The 25,031-nt window shown below is 41.4% G+C and overlaps 1 long non-coding RNA gene across 2 annotated transcripts in view; it reads left to right on the forward strand.

The window, feature by feature from the left end:
* Positions 1-25,031, forward strand: part of LOC112058705 (uncharacterized) — a 114,311-nt gene that overhangs the window by 79,100 nt on the left and 10,180 nt on the right. Inside the window, exon 2 of one of the 2 annotated variants that reach the window (XR_010591542.1) lies at positions 22,769-22,890. The exons of the other annotated variant lie outside the window; for it this stretch is intronic. This is a non-coding gene — a long non-coding RNA (uncharacterized LOC112058705). The remainder of the gene's footprint in view (positions 1-22,768; positions 22,891-25,031) is intronic. 2 annotated transcript variants of the gene reach the window in all.

Genomic DNA, 25,031 nt, shown 5'->3' on the forward strand with positions numbered 1-25,031 from the left:
GTAGCTTTGTAAAATACTGCATAAAAGATCAATAACAATACAATAAAAAGTTCTATACAATCAGACAATTAGAGAAACCAAATTATATGTTTCAACTTACTGTCACTGAATTGCAAAATATTGAAGGTAGATGTTCATAGTCTACATTAGAGAGGCAATTAAAATTGGAAGCCAGCGATTAATATTGCACTCTGCTACATGTAGAAAAGTGATCAGCTTTTAAAAGATTCCCTAGTATTCATACGAAGCATCTCTGATCTTTAGGTTTATGAGAGTGAATGCATAAAGAGGGTTTTTAAGTAGGTGGCAAGATTCCCTGCTTTTACTTGTGGTAAGGATTTCTCATCACCACTGTTCCAAAAAAGTGCATCTTTGGGGAAAATGTATCAGCTCGTGTGTATACAGGACCATACTGGCAGCAACCAGGGCATGTCTGATTCATACGCAAAGTATGCGGCGCTACACAGCTCTATCCTGTCAGCACATCCTTATAGCACCTCACACTAATTAGTCTGCTACCACATCCTCCCCTCTCCATCCTAAAAGACAATTGGAGACAGGTCTATGTGGTCATCACCACTGTGGTATCCGAGCACCTCACAGTCAGTAATGGATTTCATACTCTCATCACCCCTGCGAGATAGGGAAGTTACCTAATTCAGGTGTAGAGCTATAGAACTGAGGCACAGGGTAGAGTAAGTGTTTTGCCCAAGTCACATTGGAAGTTTGTAGCTGAGGTCAGACCTGAACCTTGAGTTCTAGCCTGCTTCTGTGCCCATTAGACCAGCCTCCTACCCAAAGTATCTTCTGCTCAAGATGGGACTAGAACACACAGTCCTTGGCTAGGAATGTCAGTGCCTTATCCATTAGGGACTAAATCTCACTGCTCCCCCCCGAATTGAGTTTACTGATCAAATCCACATTATCACTGTTAAAACCTTCCTTAACATTCTTCCCCACCCCCATGACAATTCCCATCACTGTTGACAAACTACCCTGAAGCTCCCCCAGCTCTCAGACCTTTCTCCACTCTAATATATGCTGTCCTTTCTGGAAGCCTGACTAAAGCCAACACTAATCTGTCTTCATATAGGGTCTTATGCTTCCTATGGTGAGCTCTAGTAGCAGGACGCGTAATTCTTAATGATGGGCAGTCCTCAAAAGTTTCAGAGATTTACTTGAACTGAACCTCTGGGGGTTTGGGGACACTTGTCCCAGTCTAAGCCAATTTCCTTTGTTGATCTGCAAATCAGGATGGAAATTAGGCTCCTTTCATAGATTCATGAATGTTGTTTTTGTATCAGTCATGTAATTTCATTTGCAGCGTCAGTCTGGAAAAATTGAAAAACAACCTATCTCAGTATTTCAGAGCTACCACTTCTAGTCTCAGCTGAAACCTTGGAACTGTAGAAGTAGGAGATGTGACAAAGGCAAGGGGGGCAGGAAAGGGAGAATGAACTGAGCGAACTTTTAAATCCTGTGTCGACACTACAAAGTCTGTGGCCCTGGGATAGGAGGCATTCTCCCAGGTGCAGTGTAGACATACACAGAGAGAGCTGAAGTATTAGGGAAAGCTTGAGTCAATCTCTCTCTCTTTGGGTATAATGTCACCTACTGTCCCCACAAAGCCATTTATGCCTCTTTAAAATTCAAAATTTGACTCTAACTTTGAATCTTTAAAAAAAAAAAAAAAAAAACCTTCAGAGTCAGCATTCATGTAAACACGTTGAGAAAGCCAGCATGTTTCATGGGATTCCTTAGGGGAAAAAAGGATCAATTGTCCATCTTTATTATTGTGAAACCAACAAGCACAGAGGCAAAACCTTTTAATTAGCTAGTAGAAGAACAAAAGTGTCCCTATTCCATTCCATGCATAAAATCTGAGGGAGACATTTTACGGGTCAAACTGAAACCTAATGCATCTCCGTGGCAGTTGTTGTTGTTTGATATACGGGACTCACTGTTTAGGACCTCAAGCTAAAGTGCACTGAAGTCTCTGGGAATCTTTCAGTTGACTTCAGTGGATTTGGGGTCAGCACCTAGCTGCGCTCGGTATCCACTGAGTGGGGGAAGCTGCAAAAGGAGCCATTACTTAGGGATGCCAGCGGTTCCTCTTGTGACATTGTGGCATGCTAAAGGCCTGCTCCTAAGCCAACTGAAATCAATGGGAATCTCTCTCTGTGGATTAGTGCAAAGCATAACCGCGGTACAGAAACACCACATTATCTACATCACTTTGGGTTCTAAAGGAAGAAATGCCAGTAAAACTAGAACTGGGCCCTATGGCACCACAATCAAAGTGAGTCTCAAGAGCATGGCCCAGTCCTTTTGTGAACTTGCTTTCCTATCAGTGTAGGGCATTGATTCGAGCCTATGCCAGATGGATCCACAGAATTTTTTTTTTTTTAACTTTTGGGACTTTTTTCTTGTATGCCTGGATTTAAGCCCAGAAACAGCGAGAAATGGACAAGCTTTCATATCTCTTCTCCAGGATCTTAAGAATTTTGATGCTGCAGCACAATTACAAATATCCAGCAAAAATTGAAAATAATCAGATGACCAACTTTTTTTACAGTCACCAGCTGAAGCCAACAGATTTCTGTAAGACCTTGTAAAGTCTCAACAAAATCCTAGATGAACCACAGAATAGCATGAAAGGAAACAGAATAACATTCAGAGCTGCAAACAGATAAGATTTTAGAAGAACAGCAAAACACAGCGGAGACATAGAAAGGAAATTTTTCGGCAACATGGCCATTTTGGTTTTAGGAAACAGTGCTATTGATTCTTATGCAGACAAGGCAACTTTAATGAAATGTGTTTCAGTAATTTCCATTCCCCAGAGTTAATAATAAAATTATACTATTAATAGAAAAAATTCATGTGTTTGACTCCATATTCTATTGATTTTTGAGCAGGGGGTGGGGAGCAGTGGGAACAAAAATATTGTTAGTATTAGTCTATGAGAGCTGACACATCAAAAAGAAAACCAATCCTCTCTATAAAAATTAAATTAATTTTACTATAAAACAGTTCCTGATGATTATGAATTTTTTAAAAGAAGAAATAGACACAAAATATCTGAAATATCTTGCATGTGTTATGGGTGAATCTAAAGTGAAACTGATCTGGAGCACAAACAGAATTATTAATTATATCCAAAACAGAGCTGTGTTGGAACGTTTACACAACGATGCAATTAATATTGCATGCCTGAATCAAGAACATAACTCCAGTGACTCTGGAATTAAAAAGGCACAAGTGTGTGAGTGAAGCCAACGTGAAATAAAGTGATTCATGCCGCAGCAAAGTGTGAAGTTCAGTTGACAAGATCTTAGTGAAATGAAAGTACAGCAATGTGAATGATACTAACACCAACCCTGATTTGTAGCACAAGTACTACTGATGACTAGGCCTTCCCTGGGCTGCCTAGACAGGGTATAGAAGGAAGGTAGCTATGATGGCTAGATAAAAGGTCAATTCCCTTTTGCCCTTTCAGCAGTGCAGGCCAAGAAGGTGGGTGCAAACAGTGATCAGGAGGGATTCTGGCTGAGTTGCCAGTGCAAAGCAACTCCCCTAAATCTCCACCAGCATGCCCTTTGGGGATAAGAGCCAGAAAAACCTGCTTCTCCAGTTTTTTGGACATGAAAAGTGCTATCTAAATGTTAGGCATTCTAAAAGTCATAATGTGTACAGATTATTTGGTAACAGGTTTTTGCCTTTATAATCTAAGCTATGATGTTGTGTTGCTGTGTTCCATCCAAGAGGTAACTGACATGGCTGTATTTCAGTGATGGATTAAGGGGGTTGATAATCCTTACCCGTCTCAGGTTTATAATCTTATAATCTGATCACTTAAGAGCAGTCCCAATTGACTTCAATGGGACTACTCGAATGCTTATAATTAAGCATATGCTTAAGTCATTTGTTGAGTTGGGGGCTTAGTTAACAGCTGTAAACCACTTTGAGATCATTAAATGGGAGCTGATGTAGAGTCACATCCAAAACTTAAATGTGAGTAGAAACCCATACCTCAAACTACAGGACTTCTCAGATTTTCACCCACAGTTCAAAAATTAGAGTACAATTTGCATCCTCACCCAGGGAAGCTAACTTCAGATCAGGAGAGTGCATATGCCCAAATGTTTTGTTGGTTGGGATCTTGACCAGGATACAATTTCATTGTACATTTTGGGATTTCAAGCAAAGGTATGTACTTAAGGGAGTTTGACATTATAAAATGCATCGAGACAACGCAAAGGTAAATGGACAATTTACAACCAAGCCATCTTGAATTAAACTAAATTGGCTCTTACATAGTTTCTCTACTGACACTGGGTGTCCGTGGTCCTTCTGGTTTAAAGAATACTTTTTAGTTGTAACTACAGTTAATCAGGATTTTTTTTTTAATGAGACATTTGCCCATCGATAAAATGTCAATTAATTGAAACCAAAACTGTTGCAGGTACAGGTCAGTTTTGATGAATTTCTCAACTCAAAAACATGTTAAAATTTAAAAATTGCCAAATCATCCTGTTTCAGATTTTTGTAATGAAAAAAAATTGATTTGCCTGTTTGAAAAAACATTTCAATTTGAAATTTAGGCTAACCGATGGTCAAATGAAACAAAATGTTTTAATGGACCCGAGTTTGACGTCTGGCTTTGAAACGCTGCAAAAAATCAGAGACTTTAAGTAAAAATCCTGCAATCAGATCTGTACATAGAGGCCCCTGTGTCTGAGCTGGTTCCCACTTAATTGAGGGGTGCTCTATAAGGACATATGTGTCTGCCCACATAGATCCAGTTGCAGGATTGTGGCCTAAAAGAGAGAGAATCTGGGAGACCAGAAGATAAGGGACTGATATCCTGTGTATAATATTGTGGAGGGTGGTTAATGGAATTTGCTTTTGTAGTCCATGAATGAATGTTTTTCCATTGGCGATGTCATTTGTGAATCTTGCAGGCACAGGAGGTTTTCAGGAGGGATTTGAATGATGTGATGGTGAGCACCTTGCCCGCTGAGTCAAGGGGAGGAGGCTTTCTGCTTATAGGGGTAAACTATAAAGAACTAAAAAGGTCAGAACAGAAGAAGGAAACAAAGAGGGTGGTGAGTTTGGCATCACTCTGGCAGAGCAGAGGGCACAACAGAGGATGAAATTAGAAACGAGAGCAAACATGTCAGTCAGGCTGGAGCTGGGTGGAGCCTTGGAGGTTAGGATGAAAATCTTAAAATTTCAGAGTAGCAGCCGTGTTAGTCTGTATCCGCAAAAAGAAGAACAGGAGGACTTGTGGCACCTTAGAGACTAACAAATTTATTAGAGCATAAGCTTTCGTGGACTACAGCCCACTTCTTCGGATGCAAGTGGGCTGTAGTCCACGAAAGCTTATGCTCTAATAAATTTGTTAGTCTCTAAGGTACCACAAGTCCTCCTGTTAATCTTAAAATTGATACAGAAGGAGCTCACTGGTGTATTTTAATTATCCTGTAAGAAGAATAGGGACAGAACTGACCACACATCTTGAGCATGAGCATTGTTCCTGCAGTAATAATAGTAAAAATACTTGCACTTTATATAGGACTTCATATTTTCTAAGATCTGTGTCAGCAGAAGAGGGATCCTCCAGCATAAAGAGCACGTTACTCAGAACTGGCCACTCCAACAAGGTGCTGATGCAGTTGTACTGCTGAATAACCCTCCCTCAAAGGAGCACCTTCATTCCCATTTCATAAACATGGTGGAGTATCTGTGGCAGAGTGGCCACCTCCGTGGCAGAGAAACAGGAGCCCACTTCTTAGGGGATCTCATTGGGATGAAATAGTAGAAGGGCTTAGTTTATCTGTGGACGGCTTGTGCTTTGCAGGCAACTATAAAAAGCCTCACTTTGCGAGTGTGCTTCAGAGGTGTTCCTCAGACTAGAGACTTTCCCTTGAGGTTGGCTAGAGTGAAACTGAAGGCTTTTGAACTGGTGGGATGTGTGAATTGAGTTCGGCTGGTTAAATCTCCCCATGGGCTCAGTTTTAGTTTCTTACTTGAGAATCTGGATTAAATGTGCCTGATGTGAAGGAATTTCCTTATGATGCAGCATTTTAGTGACATTTTAAAAGTCATATTCTAGTTGTATTGGACTTGCACAAATAAAGTACATCAACATTGAATGAATCAAGCCTGTTTTTTCTCTACATCACAGTAACAAGATGGAATATCCAGACTTGTCTGGCATTCGTAACTAATCATATTTACAAACCTGCAGAAGATAAAGAAAATGCAGACAAAATAGGTATCTTAGGAGTGATGGAAAATTCTCCCTATGTATCCAGATGCAAATATACTGAGTGGAGTCAAAAATTAAATGTGAGCCTTAGTCATCAATTTCAGATCTAAGTTCAGATGAAGTTTTAAGAGGCTTGGATCATGTGTTCCAGTTGAAGCCCATCTTGATCAACAGTTAGAATATGAAAGCCAAGTTTCACAAGCTTTCACGTGGCAACTTAAACTGATTTAAAGCATCTAGGCAAAGAGTCTTCAGAGCAAGAATATTTCAGTGTAATCAACTTAGTATGTTTTACAACCAAAGGTCTTACTGTCTACAAACAGCCAAATGCCTCTACTCTATAAATGACAAAAATGTTTAAATTAGCAACCCAAAACCCAATGCTGTAAATTTTATTGGTAAATTTGGAAAGCTCACACAGGAAAAAAATCTGCAAAGGTAACCAACACAATAAGAATACAAAGCAGAGCATCCAAATGCTATTTAAAGTGGCTACAAAACAGGAAACTTCTGTTATTAGCGCTTTCTCCCTCATGAAAGGCAATGCTGAAACTAGGGTTGCAAACTTTCTAATCGCACAAACCAAACACCCTAGCCCCACCCCCGCTTACTACATTCCCCCTACCTCCCTCACTTTCACTGGGCTGGAGCAGGAGGTTGGGGTGTGGAAGGGGGTGAGGGCTCCGGCTGGGGGTGCGAGCTCTGGGCTGGGACAGGGGGTTTGGGTGCAGGGGGATGAGGGATCCGGCTGGGGCTGCAGGCTCTCCGGTGGGCCCAGGCATGACGGGGTTTGGGGTGTAGAAGGGGGCTCCATATTGGGGGGGGGTTCGGGGCAGGGGGTTGGAGCTTGGCCTTACCTTGGGCGGCTCCTGGTCAGTTGTGCAGTGGGGCTAAGGCAGGTTCCCTGCCTGTCTTGGCCATGTGTTGCGCCCCTGAAGTGGCCAGCAGGTCCGGCTTCTAGGCGGGAGGCGAGGAGGCTGCCTGCGCTGCTCTTTCCCACAGGCATTGCCCCCCAGCTCCCGTTGGCCACTGTTTCCGGCCAATGGGAGTGCGCAGCCAGTGCTTGGGCTGGGGACAGCGTGTGGAGCCCCGTGGCCCCCCCACCTAGAAGCCGGACCTGCTCGCCACTTCCAGGGCACAGCGCAGTGCCAGGACAGGTAGGGCCTAGCCAGCCTTAGACCCGCAGCACGGCCGACCGGACTTTTAATGGTCTGGTCGGCAGTGCTGACCGGAGCCACCAGGGTCCCTTTTCGACCGGGTGTTCCAGTTGAAAACTGGACACCTGCCAACTATAGCTGAAACCTAAATAGCTAGGCCAAAACATCCAAACGTGGGTGTCTAAAGTGAACCATTGAAATCCACGTTTCAGGGCTGAAATAAATCTGATCTGAGCACTTACAGTTTCAATTGATCCGAGTGAGAGTTGTGGGAGCTTGATACCTCTTAAAATCAGGCCAGAATTACTTAGGTGCCTAAATATGAATTTAGAATCCTAACTTAGATAGGCTGGGATTTTGGAAAGAGCCCGAGGGAGTTACATGTCCAACTCCCGCTGAATTTCAGAAGGAATTTGGCACTGAACTTCCTTGGCCCCTTGAAAATCAAAGCCCAGCTTTACAATGTTGGCCTATAGATAAAAAGTATCTGAATGACTTAGGAGCCTAATGCCCACTGGAAGTCAATGGGACTTAGTTTCCTAAGTCGCTCCGGAACTTGGAGAATTTTGCCTTGTACTTTTACCTTATTTACATGACATTTAGGGAAAAAACATATCTAATTACTTCATACACTTCAGCTAGTTGGCTGTTAAGTGTCTGATAATGTTCTGGATAGTTTTTTTTGTGATGTGCATAAGATTATTTTTGTTTATGAGATTAGTATCTGTCTATATGATTATTTTTATGTGTGCATTCAGCTATGTGAAATATGTATTTCATTACAGTATGCTGACAAGCTATTAATAGTGGAGAGAAAAGTGTAAGTTCATCATTGCATGTCTCACCTTTTCCATCTTGATTGATTTTTCCTTTTTCTTTTTCTTTATGGCTGAGTACGCTGATGGTTATATAAGCAGGATCTGAATGAGCTCCCCTGACATCTAGTGATGAGCTGGAGGAAAAGACTCCAGGAGCAGACCGTGTTTGCACAGACAAACCTACTCCGTCTAGGTGCACAGCAGATGAAGCTGGTTTGGGGTTACAAATCATTCTAGTATTTGCATGCATGGGGTAATGAAATGTTGTTATCCTTAGTGTATGAGTAAAGGCAGCAGAAATGTGTTTAGCATGTCCTGATTGAGGGGTCACCCTCAACTGAACCTCACTTGCTAAGCAGGAGTAGTGATGCCAAATCCTAATGGAGATGAGAGTGGGTAAGAACACGTGTTCCTACCTGGAGGTGTGGATTGTGCCCAAAGAGTTCTAGACAGCATTTGAGCTGACCCTCTCCAGTGTTTAATGGCAGAGCTGATAAGACTCAATTGAGAGTTCTTGTTTCTGGTGGGTGATTCCTAAGCCTTACACCTTGTGTGGGCCAATGGGAGACCATACAGACACTACATTGGCTGTGAGGTTCCCCACTCCCTGTGGAAATCGCTGAGAGCTGAAATCACCAAGAGCTGGGTTAAGTGGTGGAACCTCTGAATGTGACACTGCAAGAGCAGCAAGCAGCAGTGGCTAGTGGCAGCAGAGAGACAGTGGCCACCTGCCATGGCAGAGAAGCAGTGGCAGCAGAGAAGCAACGGCAACTGTGAGCCAGTTGCAGAGGCAGCAGCAGAAGCTTTGCTCAACGCCACCCACTCCAGGGGTAGGACGTGAAACCCATGAATGCGTCTCTGAACTCTAGAGCTTCACTAGCCCAGGACAGCCAAACTGTGAGCAGGGTGCAGCAGAGGGAGAAGAGGGCGGTCTGTTAAGGGACAATCATTCATCGGACTTTCCCACCACAAGGTGGGAAACTGAGACAAAGGACACTGCTCAACATTGCTTATGGTCCCATGCTTTTGAATGGGGTTGTGGGGCTTTCCCAAATTAATGCTGGGTTCCCTTTCCCCTTGTGATAGACGTTTTCTTTGATCTACACAGATGCAGTGCTTGCGAGGGGGGAAGTATTGCCTCTTAGAAGTATTAGATTTCTCCACCTTACTGGGTAGGGGCTCGAGCCAGTTCTTTTTCTGCGTTGTTAAGAGGAACCCCTAGATACTGAACCTGGCCTTGTTGTTGCTGACTCCACCTGCCAGAAAGGATATAGCTAGAACATAAGGGATGGGTATAACAGCTTGTCTATAATTATTCTGGGACATATAGTATTTGTGAAACAGCATCAGAGGAGTAAAGTTTAAAAGAACTGACTCAAGATTTCTGTCATATCATAATGAGAAGGCGTACAGGCAATAATTTGAGAAAACAACCTCGGTTATATGGGGAAACAGAAAACCCACACTATGGAATATAAGCATGATTAATATTTCTATTTACATTAACATAATGACTCCACAAAAGAATCGTAGGGTGTTTTGCAATTTAAACGCACTTAAAAAAGAAGAACTGAACGTATATTTTGTACAATTTTACTTAAAAATGCATATAATAAATCCATCACACAAGAAGCAGCTTCCATGTCAAAAGGGAATAAAGAGTAAATACTCTAGCTCTAAATGTCTTCAAATTACATTTAGGGGAAATCAATACATCTTTGGCTTTTAATTTGAAAACACAAGCAAGAATATAGGAAAGAGAAATTGAAAGAGACGTTCTAATCCAATGCTTTTTAGAATCTTACGGGTGATATGTGAGGAGTAAATGTCAAAAAATTCAGGGCCAGATCCTCAGTTGATGTAAATCAAAATAGCTCCATAAAGCTCCATTTTATGCCATCTGTGGATCTGACCGTCTGTTTAGATAAGTCTTCAAATTTAAGACATTGCTGAATCCTTTGGGGTTTGCCAAACTTCATTGGAAATCATATAGGAACATGCTTTCTCAAAAGATCGCAGGTGCTTTTTGCTTCTGTTTGGGCCAGACATACTGCAAGAATAACTTTTCTAATATGTTCACCACTTTTGCTTCTGTTCCTAGACAGACCAGGATGCACAGATAAAATGATAAACAGTGGGGAAATAAAAAACTCCAGGCTTTTCAGAACTTCAACGAAAGTTCAGTTTGAGTTTTGGATTCAGACTCAAAAGAGGTTTTTATTTCATCCAGATTGGTTTGTCACCTTTAATAGGAGAAAAGCAATCCTATGTTTAAAGAAGAGGACTGGGACAGCAGAGATCTGGATTCTAATCCTGGCTCTGACACAGAATTCTGTGCTTCAGTTCCTCCAACTGTAAAATGAGGAAAATATTTCCCTACCGCAGAGGGGGTGTTTTCTGTTTAATGTTTGTAAATAGCGTTGTGATCCTTCAAAACAAGGTGCTATAGAAATGGGAAGTATCGTTTATAAGTAAACAAAAGTAATATGAAATCTCTATCATATTTTGCCTACAGCGCAAGGATTTCAGTATCAAAATATAGGCAGGTTGGATTTTTTTTTCTTTTTTCCTATGAAAAATGAGTTGTTCATTTGAAATTTTTTGTTTGATTTGTTTTTTGGTTTTTTTTATAGGAAACCTCTAAATGAAACGAAACAACAATTTTTATTATGTTTAGCTTCAAATGGAAAGTTTTTCATTTAGATTTGATTTGAAATGAAATTTTTGGTTTGACTTTCTCTCCAGCTTTGAATACTGAACTGTAACAAATAAATGAAATGAAAATATTTTCTTTTCATATATAATACAATATTTTGTTTCATTTTTGTTTTGATATTTCCCATCCAAAAATCAAAATTTTCGGTCAAAAATGACATTTTCCTACAAATGATTTTATTTTTGCTGAAACCACATATTGTGGAGGGGAAAATTTGCAATTGAAAATAGGATCAAACAAGCTAGCAAACATATAAGCAAATACTTACATCCCATTGAAGTCAATAAAACGTAAGCACATAAGTATATATGACATTCCAGGGTGCAATCCAGATCTTTAAGGGGCTGAGTCATCACTTGCCCTGCAACCTGGGTGTCCTATACAATTTTGCTGCTTTGGCTCCCCACAAACAGCCAAACAGCATGTAGGTCACACCCTAAGTATCTGTGTAGCCACAGCCCTGGCTCAGCAGTTCTGACCCCAGCTGCCTGTCAGCAATCACCAGCCACACTCTGGCTTCCAGCAGCCTTGGTTACTACATGCAGGGTGACCCCAACACACTCCCAGTTCCAGATTTCCCCTCCCCCTCCCAAAAAAACACTTGTGTTTTGCACAGTGCAGCCCTCTCCTGAACAGTACAGATATATTAGGTCCATTTGCCAGTCTAAGGGGATCAACATACAATAGGCTGCCACCTTAAATGATTCACAACACTGGATTTTTTTTGATTAAAAAAATAAAACAAGTTTATTTAACTACGAAGAGAGAGATTTCAAGTGAGTACAAGAAATGAGGCAATAAAGTCAGAAATGGTTACAAGAAAAATAAAGATAAACCGCTTTCTAAACTTAACAGAATAGACTTGGTTCAAGGTGAAGTTGCTTACCACATATTTTCAGTACATAGCTGATCAAACTCTCAGGTTAGGATCTGTCCCCAAAGTCAAAAGCCTGTTTCTTTTGTCGTCTTAGGTGGGAAAGATCGATGGGTAAGGAGAGAGAACTTGGAGTATTTTTGCCTCTCATTTTATAGTTCAGTCAATTTCTGCTGTGAGGCTGGAGTCAAGGAGTCTGGTAGTGAAAGAAGATTCATGCTGCTGTTTGCTAAGCTGCAGATCTGTTTGTTCCTGTCCCCCTTCCTTGCCAAAGATTGGCCATTTGAGAGGTGATTGTCCATCAGATTTGATGACACCTAGCTAGAGGCATCAGCTTTGACCTTTGTCTTTGAAAAACAGGTTTACCCATTCTCCAGACTTGTCTCCTAAACACACTTCAGTCATGATTTCAGCTTATGTTCATATTATGTGTGGTTAAGTGCTTACCCAATCTCTCTTTTGCACACACATTCTCTCTCTCAACCCCCTCTCCCCACTCATATCTCTTAGGTTATTATATTGTTGTGCTCTTGATAAGAGTAATACTTCTCTTACAGTCTATTTTTCTCTTTCTCTGTGATTCTCCCCTGGCTAAAACTCAGCACTGCTACTACCAGTATCTAAGTTCATCTCTGATATTTAATTTAAATGGCTCCAAGCTGATTTTCTTATCCTATGTTTCATCCTACCATCCCTTTTAAACAAAAAAACAAACAACCCCCCCAAAAAATAAAGAGAAAGAAATGGCAATAACCTAGCATTTTCTAGCCTCCACAGATGAAAATAATTTTCTGAACTCTGAAACATCTGTAGGAGGAAAACAATCTCCTATGTGAAGGTAACTGTGGATACAGTAGGAGACTTTAAGGCAATATAATATCCTGCTCCAAAGAGGGCCCCCCCCACCAGGTCTGTCAGCACAGTGATGGACAGTGCTAACTGATCACTCCCAGAAGTATCTCTTATTTGAGGTGGTGCTTTGAGAAGTGTATAAGATTTCCTTCTTCTGCCTGCTTTCTAAGAACTTGATATGCAGTACCTGATGATGGCTTGAGTTTGGGAAGGGTATAGCCGATAGCCGCATAGTTTGAGCAATATCTGCCCACACCTTTAAGCCTTCTTCCACCTTTGCTCTGACATTCTCTCTTTGAATCTCCCCAGTGATTTCTGGTCACCTACCACATTACATTCAAGTTTCTTGTTTATCTTCATTTGCGAGGTCCTATGTAACCTTGCCCACACCTACATCTCTACCCTCATTTCCCTCCATTCACACTCATGTCCCTTTTCACCCTATCACTACCTTTATCTCCCTGAAATCTCAGCTTCCAACCTTCTGCCATAGTACTGCTGATGTTGTCTCCCTACCCGTGTCTGCCCTCTTTCTCCCTTCCTTCAAATCTCTCCTTAATCCCACTTCTCTTCTGTCATCTTCTCATCATCACTAACCCCCACACCTTGCTTTCCCTGATCTCTTGTCCAATATTTTGCATTGTGCTCCTCTTGTGTCTTATTCAGCTTGCAAAGAGCCATGCAAATGCATGACACTGTATTTGTGAGTTAAGCAGGAACTAATTTGGTTAGTTGCTAATACTTAAATAGGTTGCATCGGATTCTATCTGTAACTTTGCTAAAAAAAAAAAAGCAGGCTTTAGAAATTAGCTTTCACATTCTTAGCCAAGAACTGTGGGTGGTTTCTGTTATATTCACAGCATAAGAAAAGTTAGATAAAAACATAAATACTCTTGCTGGAAGGTTGCAATACACCATTACTTTATTTCTTAAAATTTCATAATGATACAAGAACCCCAAAACAGGGAGAGACAAAACAGGCTGCTCCCTAATGGTACGTCTATACTGCACACTCCTTACTGCACTGTCAAACACTGCATTGTCCTCAGCATAGGTATAAATAGCAGTAGACAGCAAGGCACAGCTGAGTCAAATAGAATATAACCATACCCGAACTTACACGGCTCTCTACATGCACAAGCAGTGCCCCCATCTACACATCTATTTTTAGCAGTGTAGTGTACTGCTGCCTGTGCCTTTCCCCACCTCAGGGAAAGGCTCCAGCAGTGGGGAAAGGCTCTGGCAGGCATGAGGAAAGAGAGCTGAGCTCCAGCAGCATCCCTTCTTTTGTTAAGAGTTCGGGTTTATCCGAATCTCGGGATTGGGGTGTGGGCTTACCTCAGGAGGCTGCCGGTCAGCAGTGCAGCAAAGGGACTAAGGCCGGCTCCCTGCCTGTCCTGGCTCCTTGCTGCACCCTGGAAGCGGCCAGTAGGTCCGGCTCCTAGGTGGCAGGGGGCAAGAGGATCTGCGGTGCATGCTGCTCTCACCTGCAGGCACTGCTCCTTCAGCTTCCATTGGCCAGTTACCAGCCAATGGGAGTGTGAAGCCAGTGCTCGGGGTGGGGGCAGCACATGGAGACCCGTGGCCCCCCCGCCTAGGAGCTGGACCTGCTGGCTGCTTCCAGGGCGCAGCATGGTACCAGGACAGGTAAGGACTAGCGCTGCAGCCCTGCCGACCAGACTTTTAATGGCCTGGTCGTCGGTGCTGACTGGAGCTGCCAGGGTCCCTTTTCGACTGGGTGTTCCGGTCAAAAACTGGACACCTGGTCAACCTAGACCAACAGTGAATTCCTCGGTTAGAGGGGAACTCCCCATGGGCACATCATCTGTGCTGCTGCTGGTTGCATTAGTTCTACCACATCCCCCCGATGGGATAGGAGGGGTGCAGGAGAAGAAGCATGGCAGAGCTACACAACACTGCCTATTTCCCCACTGGAGCAGAGCTCGTAGGCCCCTATGCCAGTGATGCAACTTAAAGCTGCCCGGTAACAGTACAACCTCAAACCATGAATCTGTAACCTTTTCCTTGACACCTGCATTGAGCACAGACAGTCTGCCTTAATAAATTAACAACAGGAAATTTGTGTTTAAAATGGCAAAGGGTTAAATAAATTACAACTTTTGACACTTTTCTTAAAGAAAAATGTTTGTTTGAACTGAGCAACCCAGGAAGAATAAAACCCTCCCATTTACTCACCACAATATTAGAAGAACAGGAGCACCACACAGCTGACAGCAATCAGCACCTGCATTTGTACTGCCACTGTCATCTCATGTGAAAGTAGGTCTATTCAGTAGGTAAAGTGCAGCCTCCGACGTATATTCCCACAGCTATTGCACAGCACCTGAACTGACTGAAAAAAAGACCTAATGATAACTCTGAGAAGAGCTGTACCTGAACAGTCATGACTGTTGAAATAAGAGGGCAGTTATTTTCTCCTGATTATTCTCATCACCTCCTTTTTCAGCGGACATATCATAGAAAGCCCATGGTTGCAGCACAGGACTGACTGTAAGAGCAGGGCCTATTCTTCCCTGTCTGGCTCCCAAGCTTTGAAAAAGTCAAAGTTTCAGAGACTTAGTGGGTTTTTTAAAGAGAAAATACTTCACAATGAATAAGGAGCTGATGTTCAAAGGGATAAGATCTGAGAGATCAGTCAGGGACAGAATCATGGCAAGGAGTCCTGGAGCAACTCCACAGGAAGCTGTATAGCTTGTACCGTTTTGCACTTTTGCAGTCAAACAATATTGCCTCATTCAAATGTCGAATGTTGAGAGGAAAAGCCCAGCTAGCAGCAGCAGCACACGATTACTAGTGCTTGCTGTTTAGTGACTGACTGTATTTATAGTTGTTTGCAATGTTGTTGATCCCAGGATATGAGAGAGACAAGATAGGTGAAGTACTATCTTTTATTGGACCAACTTCTGTTGGTGAAAGGTACAAGCTTTGGTGCTACACAGAGCTCTTCTTCGGGTGTGGGAAGGAAGCAGAGTGTCTGAGCTAAATACAAGTTGGGGTAGATGGTTAAGCAGAAGGGTAACATGTGAAGGCGGTCACTTTAAATGAAGTTGGCAATTGGGGTTAGATTGCTATGCAAAAAGGATTTGAAGATAGGGTGACCAGACAGCAAATGTTAAAAATCGGGACGGGGATAAGGGGTAATAGGAGCCTATAAGAAAAAGACCCAAAAATCGGGACTGTCCCTATAAAATTGGGACACCCTATTTGAAGTAGGCAGGCAATTTGGTGTGTTACAAATTGTTACAATGAGCCAGTGTCCGTGTTAAATCCATGGTTTCTGGTGTCTGAATTTAAGCTCCCAGGCTTTCCTTTTAAAGTTGTTGTGCAGGCTTCCCTTGAAGACAAGTACTGAAAGATCAGATATGGAGTGATTGCTTTGTAAAAAGTATTCATCCGCGGGTATCCTTGTACTTAAATTAACTGATGATTGAATCAAGTCTGGCTGGGGCTGACAGTTCTTGATCCAAATAAACATAAAAGGGAAGATTAGTTATGTTTTTAAAATAAAGATGACTGTCTTACATATACCTCTCCCACAATATTTAGGCATAAGACCATCCCTGGCTAAACTGTCAGAGAGCTTGTAGAGATTATAAAATTTTAGAAAGTAAAGTCATTTCAGACTAAAAAATCAAAACATTTAATTCAAAAATGTCAAAACGGGACATTTCCACAATGTCAAAATATTTTTGTTTTTTTCTCAAAAAAAAAGTCAGTAAAATGGACGCACTTTCATCAAGCGTTTTTACTTTGACAAAACTGCATTTTCCAACAGAAAATGGTTCTGTCAAAGTTTTCTGACCAGCTCTATTAATAATAATGAGGAAGAGGCAGATGTATTCAGTAATTATTTCTGTTCTGTGTTTGGAAAGAAGTAGGATGGTGTATTTGTATCATACGAGGAGTTCTTTTCTGTCCATAAATAACCGAGGAGGCTGTTAAGCAACATCTACTGGGGGTAAACAATTTTGAATTCGTGGACCCAGATCATTGGCACCCAAGAGTCCTAAAAAGGCTTGGCTGAGGAGATCTCTGGTTAGCTGAGGTTAATTTTTCATAAATCTTGGAATATCAGGGAAATTCCAGAAGACAGGAAGAGTGCTAATGTACCAATATTCAAAAAGGACAAACAGGATGACTCGTATAACTATAGGTTGGTTAGCCTGTGATGATTTGGAAATGTCTATACAATGTGTGAATTCAGTGTGAGATTATGAACTCTATGTCAGGCTGCAAACTCCAATTTTGAATGTGGAGGGTAGTTATCTTCTCTGTTGTGTTATTGCCTCCACAGTGAACTGAAATTTCAAGGCACAGTAATGCAAGATTGACACTGATCATTTTAACTTGGGGATAGCCATTTTTTAAAATGTATTTACGCTAGACAATGGACTAGCTCTTACCCAGTGGAATGAGGTTACCTTGGCAACAAAGTCACCTGGCAGGAGATTGTGATCTTGTGGGAAGCTGGCAATGGTGTCACCTGACAGAATAGCCCTGAAGGTTATAAAGTGGAAGGAGCTGAGCTTTCTGGGGTCTTTTGGCCATTTTGTGTCTATCTCAAAAGGAGAGAGAAACAACTCACCATGTAGGGGCCCTCATCAGACACGGGGCCTTGCCTGCTCTATTGAGCCCGATTGGCCTCAAGGACTCCAAGGGAAGTGATCAGAGTGGTCAAAGGCAAAAGAAGCAAGCTGACCTAGGAGGACGAAGGCTTTATGTTCCAGCCCACAAGCTATGTACTGTGGCAGAATGTCTGGTGGGCATTGCTGAGTCCCCAGGCAAGGTTGAGCAATTCCCCTGGTGTGGCCTTAGGCAGATGAGTCACTGAATTGTAGCTCCCTTGCTGGACAATGGCTGTTGATGGGTTGTTTGACACCCGCCTGGGCTTTGGTTACTTTCCTTGCTGTTGTCTCTGGGGAGTTAATATCTGGCTGATTCCCCAACTTACAGCATGTTTTAGTGACAACCATACAACACAATTCTCATAACTTCATATGCATTAATGATATACATATATGGATAGAAAACTGACTTTCAGCAGATCATAACCTTTCTCCTGATACCTCACACGGCCTGCTTTATATGCAAGATCACAATTATATATAAATGAGGAATATGGGGGTTACAGGGTGCTCCCCCAAGGTACAAAATGTCACACCAGTTATTGTTTTTTATATATTTTTTCTCTGTGATGCTTTTGTTCTTAAAATAAATGTACTCTGCTGAGACAGAGCTGTGTAGTACCATGTAACTTCTGGCATACACTGTTCGCCGCCCTCTGAGAGAAAGCGAAGTACAGGTTCTAGCCTTTAGGTAGACTGGCTTGCTGCTGATATGACCGTGAGCTAAAAGCCCCGGTCAAAAGGAAGTGGGCTTGGGTCGCTGCCCAGAGAGAAGTGAAGGCTAGAGGCCTGGGCCGTCAGGAGCATTTCTGGAGTGGACCCTGGAGGGGGTCAAAAGTGCAGTTACATTTGAAACTGTGACAGCGTATTTAAGCAACTGGGTAATCTTGGATGTCAGTGCTGGTCTTGGGGGCCTACGTGAGTGGACTTTGGGGCTCCATTTCCATGAAGGGGTAACAGACTGAAAGTCAGTGCCTGGGACATGTGCCAGAGAAGCCAATGGAGGAACTATTGAAGTTCGGGGAGTGCAGAATACCTGGGGATCCAGGGACACAGAGTCTTGGAGTCCCTCGCAGCAGCCCAGAGGGTGGTTAAGAGGTCACATCCCCTGATATCAATCCTGTGCAAAAGAATGGGAAGGCTGATATGGGATTCAAATAATAAAGAATTAAAGGATAGGGATATAATGAATGCCAGTTAACCTGGATTTATGGCAAATATGCCTTGTCAAACAAACCTGATTTCATTCTTTGAAGAGATTACACATTTAACTGCATAGATGTAATACAGTTAGGCTTTTGTAAGGCATTTGATTTAGTACTGCACAATATTCCGATTAAAAAATTAGCACTATATAATATCAACAAAGCACATGTTAAGTGGGTTAAGAATTGGCTGACATCTAAATCATTGGTTGTCAATGGGGAATCATTAAATGGTGGAGTTCTGCAAGGATCGGTATGAGGCCTGGTGCTATTCAACATTTTTGTGAATGATCTGGAAATAAATATAAAATCACTGCTCAGAAAATGTACAGGTGGCAAGGACTGGCGGAGTGGTAAATAATGGTGGGGACTGAACAATCATACAGGACAATCTGGATTGTTTGGTAAACTGGGCCCATTCAAACAAAATTAGTTTTTAATGTACCCAAATGCAAAGTTATACATCTAGGAACAAGAATTGAAGGCCATACCTACAGAATGGGGGACTATACCTTGTAAAGCAGTGATTCTGAAAAGGATTTGGGGGTCACAGAGAAGAAGAAACTCCACATGCGCTCCCAGTGCAACGCTGCAGCAAAAAGAGCTAATGTGATCCTTGGACTTTTAGAGGTTCAAATAGGGGAAGTTGTAAGGAGGAGAAGGAAAGTTATTTTTACCTCTGTATACCGCATTGCACCATTAGATGTTTTCTTTTGCACAAGAAGTTAAGCCAAGGTCCAACTCTAATGGCTGTACAGTTGGAATTTTCCATGATGTGTTTCACTTGGAGCAGGAAGCCATATTATTATTCCTGTGACTGTTCCCTCTATCAGCAAAGCATTTCCTAATTCCCAGGACTATGTAAGTGTGCATTGTTAAGTGCATAAAGACTGATCCATTTATGTTTATGCTCATACAGTGCAATTTGGCTTCATTATTTGAGGAGTAATTTATGAGGAAAAGTGGCAGGGCTCAGAATAAAAGAGGGGAAAGTTCATGCATACTTTTTTTAGGATCCTGAGACACCATATGAATGAACTAGAAATGAACAGAAACCCAGTCAAATCTTCAGATCTGTCATTATTTGAATGGATAGTTATGCCTTTACTCCTGTGTTCAGTGCTTCTCAAACTTTTGTGAGGCTTTTAAGTGTTTAAGGATTTTGGAAGGCGTTGCTGAATTTCTCAAGCTCCAGTGTGAGTTTCTGAACTCCACATTGATTTTCTTAAGATTGTCCACAAATAAAACATATAAAATAGGTCCATGTCTGAAATTCATGTTCCTGCCAGACACAGTTCAAATGATGTATTGCAACAATACATCAGAGGAAAGCAGCCCTGGTGATCTATTACAGTGACACTGAACATCCTCATAGAAAAAGCAAACAGGAGCTCAAATCTGAGAAGCTGAATTACTTTTTGAAGTTATCTGTGAGCTAAGAATGCTAGTGCCTTTTTTGACTGCAAAAGAGTAAACCTCCAATTAAATCCTTACCAGGCTGCTGAAATACTGAGTGGAGATTTACAAATTTTGTTGTCTCTCTCTATTGGCAAGTGTAAAATATAAATTGAAAATCTTCTGTAATTTTCCAGAGAAGCATGGGACCAAACAGATCAATCCACCCCCCTCCAGTTATCTGAATATTCTAAGTCCTCCTCTGATGTCAATATTGAGGTCTGGAGTATATGTAGGTTTGATCTCCCTTTCCTTCAATGCCCATGTCTCTTGATCCCACACCTTATTTTTTTTTTTAAGCTATACTGAAATATCTTGAACTCCTCCTAAGGCTTCCTCAAAATCATGTTGGCAATTCACCTATTGGAGCACCAATCATTTTAGGAGAACCTTCCACTTTCGTAGAGTTTGCTTCTGGAATTGCTGGTGCTGATGCTATCATTGTGCTCTCCAGACCTTCTGGGTCTTCTTGCAAAGATGTATGAGAATTCTTAACTATATGAATACTTCTGCCTTTTAACCCTGGAATTATGGTAATAACGTCACTATCCACTTAGGCTCTGATTTTTAAAGGCATTTAGATGCTGCTTTGCTCAGTGTTACAAACTCTAAGTAAGTTTAGGAACCTAAGTCTATTCGACTTTCGGTGAGACTTGGGCTCCTAAGTCATTTTTGAAAATAAGACTTCGGTCCAAGAATGCTGAGTGCAGCAACACCTAAACACTGTAAAAAAAATCTTGGTCATACTTCCTTCTGTGCTGCCCCGCCAAGTCAGTCCTACTGCATTGGAAACCATTTTAACCGGAACCATGGGAATAGACTCAAACCCTGGATCTGAACTCCCCTGAGGAAAATGGGAGATCCAGATCTGAACATGGAAGCTTGGGCCTATTTTTCTTTTAAACTGAGTGAAAGACCAATTTCCAAACATAGTTTATAGCAGAGCAAAGATGAGGCTTCATGTAGTGATGGCAATGGGAATTTTCCTATTCTTCCCACTCTTGTCTCTTTTTTCTGCTGACTTGTAATTAGAGCAGAGGTTCTCAAACTTCATTGCACTGCGACCCCCCCTCTGAAAACAAAAAGTACTACACGACCGCAGAAGAGGGGACCAAGCCTGAGCCTACCCAAGCCATGCCACCCCATGCCCGGGGCAGGAAGGGGACGGAGTTGGGGGGGGGGCACCAAAGTTCCAGGGCTTCAGCTTCAGGTTGGGGACCTGTAGCCTGAGCCCTGCCACCCAAGGCTAAAGCCCCCGCAGGTTTCGTCTTCAGCCCCGGGCCCCAGCAAGTCCAATGTCAGCCCTGGTGACCCCATTAAAATGGGGTTGTGACTCACTTTGGAGTCCTGACCCACAGTTTGAGAACCGCTGAATTAGAGTGCCAGTGCATTTGCTCCCATGACCGATGTTCCTGTTATTGCATTCTCCTAAATCCTACATATTCATCCTTCGTACTCTTCAGGTCAATGGGAGTTCCTTGCTTCTCAGCATCCCCTTAGCTCATATTTCTCATCCATTTTCCTCTCTGTCAAGAAAACAATATACAAAAAACAAACAATCAAAATGTTCTTTAGAAATAAACGTAACCAAAATACAAGACAGCACTTAGGAATAAATACTCCTTCTGGCTTATCTAAATTTCTTCTCATTTTTCTTTCAAAGCCCATGACACCTGTTTGTCTTCTAAGGTCTCTCTGCTGTGATAGGGTGAAACATTGAGCAGGCTGATAGGGTTCAGATGAAGAGACAGGGAAAATACAAGATACATTAGTTTATCATTTTGACTCTTTCATACCAGTCTCCCATTCAATTTTGATACATAACTTTTTTTAGTTTCACTGAAAGAAAAACTTTTTTTTGGTGAAATCTTTGAAACCACATTTTTTTTCTTTTATGAGGGAAGTATGTTTTCCCCATTTTGTCAAACAGCTTTGAAAGACAAATTTCAATATTTTCATGCTGTGTGATTTTTTTTACACTGTTCTATGTAGAATGTACTCAACTTTAAAAGAACGACAAACCAATCTATACCTTAGCTGACTTTGAAAAATAGCAAGTATTAATTTTATTATATTGGGAGCATATTGCTTTCTCAATCAATGTCAAGAATCCATCCACTGATGAATTTATAGAGCTTCCAATTTTAGTACAGATGTTCCTGTATTTGTAATATCATATTTTACAAACTTTTCTACCAAGTGTGTTTGAATGTGTACATTAATTCTGGGGAGACAGCACATGATAGTTTATGAAGAAGTGTGCAGCTTTCCTAAGCACATACAATGAAAATCAGCCAAAGAATAGAGAATAAGGGGGGACTGCTAGCATGACTGCCTGAAAAATTCTGATTCATGAAGATGGGAAGTGGTCTGAATAGTTTGGTATATAGCCTGTCTTCTGCCAAGAACATATAGGGCTGGAAGTTCTAAAATGGATGCCACAGGGTCATTGTCTTAACAGCCATCATTTCTGTAAGATTGAACTTTCCCTGAATGCTTTCTCCAATGTACATTTTTAGGCACAAGCAAGTTTTCAATACTAGACATGCAGTAAATGTCAGGAAAGTAAAACACTCAAGGGTATCTTTACCCCTCGCCACCTCTCCCCGCCTCCCACCCCATTTATTCCACACTATCTGTGAGCACTTGAAAACTTCTTTATATTTTTTTTGTAGGAGGAGCACTATAAGTTATAATTGTAAAACAGTATAAGTTATAATGGGTTAATGACTGTGCTTACCAGTACTTCTGTCTTGTCCCTTCTGAAACAGGTTATCTTTCTCTTGAAGTGCAGAGATAAAGTGTGCACAACTTGACCCAATGCCTGGTATTGACACACACAGTAGAAGATATTGTGACAACATAAAGTTGTCACCATGACAAGTAATTTATGGTAGGTTATTTTTCCATCCTAAGTTTTAAAATCAACATATTTATCCCTATTATATAAGGTTGGGAAATACTACTTGATAAGCACAGGGAAGTAGTAATCTCATATCAGGACATCCACCTAATGGCACAGAGCTAGCAAAGGGTTTATCCCAAATCCCTTATTGATGCATAGTATTAATTTATAATGACACAGTATTCATTTTAACTTATCTCTGACCAACTGCCAATAAAGGTTTCTTAAGAGCTAAGGTTAGGGCTTGTGTAGGAGGCAGAAAATTGATTTGTTTGCTCAACTATAGTACCTACAAAATCTCAAATAGTAGGTTCATTTCATGTAGTGGGCAACCTAGTTATGTTAATTTAAGATGTCTTCCCTTAGAGTCTGATTGGATGATTTCCTGTTGTCAGAACATTTCCTATGTTACAGAGAGAACTGATCGGATTCAGACTGCACAGCCTGTGTTTGTGCTGGCAGATGAGGATCTTGATGGAAGGTAGAATGTCTGCTTGAGATTATCTAGGTAGTGTCCACTGAGATTCATGACATGCTAGGATAACTTGAGTTCACAATCTGTGCTTCAGACACATCTCTGTCTTGGCCTTTGAAGGCTAGTAGGGGAAATAATGGGTTCCTTGTCAGTGGAGATTGTTGGTGCCTCCTGTAAGCAGAGCAGAATGCCAAGTGCTTTTAAGGAAGTGTGTATACAAACTTTGTTAATGCAACTAGCCATCCTGGCCAAATATAGACTTGTTTCAAACTTTACAGTTCTGCCTAAGATTATGAACAAAATTGTGGCAAGAAAACTCTATGTACCTAGATACCTTAAATCTCCTTGACATGTCTCATTTTGGCCTCTTACCAGTTATGACATTGAGATTGTACTGGTGGCACATCAATTATCTCCTCCTAGCAATAGATAAATATAACATGCCAATGCTGACATTATTGAAGTACCTTTGATACTGTTGTTTCAGGTGTGCTGTTGATTCACGTACTGACTTGATTGTGGATAGATGGTATGGTCTTTTGTTGGCTTCATTATTTGTTTATTGGAAAAATCCAAAAGGGTTGTTTTGGGCAATACTTGTCTGCCCCAGGTCTCTCTCATGTGGATTTTCACAAGGGTCCATCTTATTACCTTTCCATACTCAGCTCTGTCTCTCCATTTCATCCAACAGAGTTCCATATTGCAAAAAAGCTGCATACTCCCTTCATGGCAAACCCTCCCATGTTGTCAGGGTGAAGGTGACAGAATATGACTCATCTATTTAGATTAGCTACCCTTCTAATATAAGATACAAAATCTTTTCCTTTCTCCGTAATGGTATAGCTGACAATTGACTTCATATACCATCATTGTCTCTTGGGCATAGACCACAATTTTTTTCTTGAACAATTTCCACCAACTTGTAATTTTGCCTTTTATTCTCCCAGCAACAAATGAATGTAAGAACGTCAGAGTTAATGTATTAGTAGTCTTAATATCAGCAACATTTTATCTGAAGGCCCTTGACAAAGCTCTGCTTTGTTTTGTTCCAGGCCCTAGCTGAAAACTGCACATCACTATAATGGAAATTATGGGGGGTTATTACTCTTGATTAAATTAAATTGCAGTTGTCAACTAAACAGATTTAATTATCCCATAAAAACTGTCAGCTTTTCATTTCTAACATCTGTTAACTACACATGCCAATAGTAATGTTTTGGAGTATTTGCCAGATACCTTGTCAACAACCCCTTTGTATCAAATGATGTTTTCCAGTCCTGACTGTATATACCAAACTAAATAGATCTGAAGTCTTAATGATCTTCCTTCAAGTCCTGCTACCAAATGAATCCAGTGCTTTGGGATTATTTAATTCTCAACTATTTTACCTGGAGAGTCACTCTTTTGTGACACCCTGAGAATTCTGTTGGCTCTTACCTTTTTGACCTAAAGGACGTCTTTGTCCCCCCTGCCCTTACCTGTTTATGAGCCAGACCCTGAGTTGGTGTAAATTATTGAAGCGCGGTTGACATCAATGAGCTGTGCTGATTTATTCTGGCTGAGGATCTGGTCACATGTGTCTAGCATGAGCTACCATCTAAACACATACCTATGTTTTCTTAGCTCCATGTTTGAGAGGCAGACCGAAGAGACA

The sequence above is a fragment of the Chrysemys picta genome, chromosome 11, assembly GCF_011386835.1.
Source record: "Chrysemys picta bellii isolate R12L10 chromosome 11, ASM1138683v2, whole genome shotgun sequence".
Lineage (NCBI taxonomy): Eukaryota > Metazoa > Chordata > Testudines > Emydidae > Chrysemys > Chrysemys picta.